The sequence below is a fragment of the Choristoneura fumiferana genome, chromosome 4 (assembly GCF_025370935.1).
Source record: "Choristoneura fumiferana chromosome 4, NRCan_CFum_1, whole genome shotgun sequence".
In the NCBI taxonomy this organism is placed as follows: domain Eukaryota; kingdom Metazoa; phylum Arthropoda; class Insecta; order Lepidoptera; family Tortricidae; genus Choristoneura; species Choristoneura fumiferana.
This window is the reverse complement of record NC_133475.1, coordinates 19,137,207-19,140,413: the sequence shown is the minus strand read 5'-3', so window position 1 is coordinate 19,140,413 and position 3,207 is coordinate 19,137,207. Positions and strand designations below refer to the sequence as shown.

Sequence of the window (3,207 nt, the reverse complement as noted above, 5' to 3'; positions counted from 1 at the left end):
GTAGTTTTTGGTTTTGCTGGCAACCTTTGATAAAAGCGATTCAGTCTAGACTAGCGCGTAGTCTAGTATTCAAAATATTGATTTATAAAATAAAAATATTGATATTATAATATATTGACCTTAGCATTTCAACCAGTTTTTATAATGTTTATTTGTTAGATTAGTTAAATGTATTATGCAAGTAACTATATTATGCAAAACCGGTAATCCAAAAAATGTTACAAACAGGAAAGAAACAACGACAGATAACATTACAACGTTTATAAACTGTACACAAGTTAAATATACGCATTATTCTATACTTAGAAAATACGCAATTGTAGATAAACAATTTTAGATACGCGTATTTACCAGGCTTACTTTGGTTAGCAAAGATTACTGCACGAGACGCTACCTTGTTTATACACCGTCAGTGGGAACGGGTAATGTTTTCTTTACTTTCTCAACGATGGGTAAAAATACATTATGATTGGTTTTTTGGAGTCTTTTAGTATTTTTTATTTCAACACCAAATTCATTACTTTACGGGTATCCCGTGAAACCAAATCCAAAATACAAACTAAGACATGGATGCACAGAAAAACCAGAAAAAGAGACCAGCGCTGGGAATCGAACCCAGGTCTCAGCAATCCATGCTGAGTGCTATAACCCCTACACCACCGCTGGACAGGAGTCTAGACACGAATTTCTCCTATGCACACATATCTCAGGTTGCTTTTTTCCCCATAGATGTCGCTGGTGCTGCTGTTTAAGTAGCGTAGTCATTTAGGTTATGAGATACTTACATATGTGGTTTAGCTTTTGAAAGGACCCCTTCTAAATAAACATAAAACGAAAAGCACACCCTGGCTGTGCGCGGGTAGTTTTTAGGAAATGGAGCTGAAAAGCGTGATGTCTCTTTAGAGACCTTTTTGAAAATTGTACCTGTACGAAGCCGGTGTAGGTCGCTAGAGATAAATTATATCTTATCATGCTTAATTATAATCTCGTTTCAAATATAAACAGTCGGCAAAAGATGAACTCTTATTGTTTTCTGATGACAAATGATGAACCTGTAACAGCTTGAATGCGTTCAAATTAATGATGCCATGACACTGCATGAATGAAGGAGCCTTTTGGAGGACGCAATTCCATTCATGATTTATGTATTTAATTGGACATTGCTATGGAAAATATGTAAACATGATTGATATCTGCTCCGCGAGCAGAGCGGTGGCGCGTAGTGTGCGTGTTGCGGCAGCCGCCGAGTCGCATGCTCCTGAGAAGGGCTTTTTTTTTTTTAATCCACCGGTAGTTTCATGTTCAATATTAACCATAAATCATTAAAAGCGTTTACGTTTCGTTTATTTTAGCATAAAGTTACTATTACACATGCTAGTAATTAGCAGGAAAGCATGCTACTACTGAGCAAATGCTACCTACTAGCATGTGTATATAGGACACGTCAAAACATTTCTATTTAGCTCGCTAATATTTCTTTTTTTTAATAGGTTCAAGCTATTTTGCGAGCTGTATTTTAAGTTTTCTTGTTAACTTTAGGTGCATTGTAATTTTTAATCCCCGATGCAAAAAGAGGGGTGTTATATGTTTGACCGCTATGTGTATGTGGACCGGTATGTGTATGTGTGTGTGTTTTGTGTTTGGACGGTCCCCCGACACCGACGACGCTTAGATAAAAAATATGACTAGGTACTTATACTATAGTCCCCGCTGGATAGGGATAAACGAATTCTTCGCAGATGAAGTCGCGGGCAACAGCTAGGTAGTGCATAATTATTTTTTACTTTTTAGTTGTCTTTTTTGGCGGCGTTATTTTTGTGTGTCGGGGGTTTTTAAAGTACTTGTCCGTATCAAGTTTCAAGACAATTCGTATGTATACCTTTCAACTCTATTGTATACCAGGAAGTTGGATGAACTTTTTCTTGGAACGTTTCTTCAATGAAATCCAAGAATAGAAAAAAGGCATTTGGAAATCTTTTTCGAAAAAAAAACAAATTGAATGGGTTGTATTTTTTTTTATTGTTATAAACAACTGGAACCCATCTTGTGGTTAACCGTTAGCTATCGACGCAGGCGCCGGTTCTTCTGACGTCAATAGACTGGTCTGTATCCTGTGAACAAGAAAAAAAAAACCTTAGAGCCGATTTCTCTATTACACTGCTTTAAGTGGACATTAACGAGTTTTCTTAAGTTTTAATTAGGCCATAAATTAACTGGAAATTCATAATTAGCATATTTTAATCATAAATAAAGAGTTCGTTTGCCATCCAGTCGAATAAAAAAAAAAAAAAAATCTTAGTATCTTAACAAATAAATTTCAGCGAGTAATTTTTAGAAAAAACTTGTGTAGATTACAACTGTGCTTTTTCTCTCTTTCTATCCTTGTATCTTTAAATAATTTTATCACATATAGAAACTTTAAATTGTAATATAATGCCGAGTACATCTTGTCCTATATTCATTTCGAGAGTAGTGGTAGAGCAGGAGCAATGTAAAGGGTTGTAGTTAATTTATATGAACCTCCGCAAAGTAACGCTTAAATCAATTGGTTATACAAGGATTTTCTTTAGTCATTATTTTATTACACACAAGAATAGAAAAAATATATCTTTGATATTGTTTATCAGTTGTACTCCACCCATAACTCAAGCTTCGCTTACTTAGGGACAAGATCAAAAGGTGTCCCGTGATATTTATTTACTTATTTTTTTACAAAATGAAAATAATTGAAACCAACCTGTTCATCAAACAGAATCCTTGGATTTTTTTCTCTGGAGTCACATTGGGTTCACGTCCGTTCACCTCTGCTTGGCGAAACGAGGCACGAAGTCAGAGATCGAAGATGATGCTACGGAAGAAGTGCTCCCGGAGACAGTTGCTCCGATCTTCGCGTGTCCATCCTTCTTCCTTCGGAAGCCAAGCTTGGCCTCCTTCCCGATGAATCGATCCAGCGCCTGCCTTAAAGCAGAATGCTTCCTTTCGAACGGGTTGGTAAACATCGCACAGCACTTAACAAACAAGTTTCAAACACTTCACAGTTGTAGCCGACGTGCGCTCGCTTCGAGTGTCAAAGTGGGTTTGGTGTTAGCATGCCCGCCGTGGCTTTTTATAATGAATAGCCATGTGCGTAGACGCAGCGGGTCATTTGCGGCGTCACTATGCAATGTTTTGACCGATGCTTCTTGTGGATTCAATAGTCAATTAAAT

The 3,207-nt window shown here is 37.0% G+C and overlaps 1 long non-coding RNA gene across 1 annotated transcript; it reads right to left on the bottom strand.

Moving 5' to 3' along the window:
• Positions 1-1,995: 1,995 nt before the first annotated feature.
• Positions 1,996-3,207, bottom strand: LOC141427098 (uncharacterized). The gene is made up of 2 exons (XR_012451305.1): positions 2,738-3,207; positions 1,996-2,111 (listed from the first exon to the last, which is right to left on the bottom strand). It is a non-coding gene; the product is annotated as an uncharacterized lncRNA (long non-coding RNA).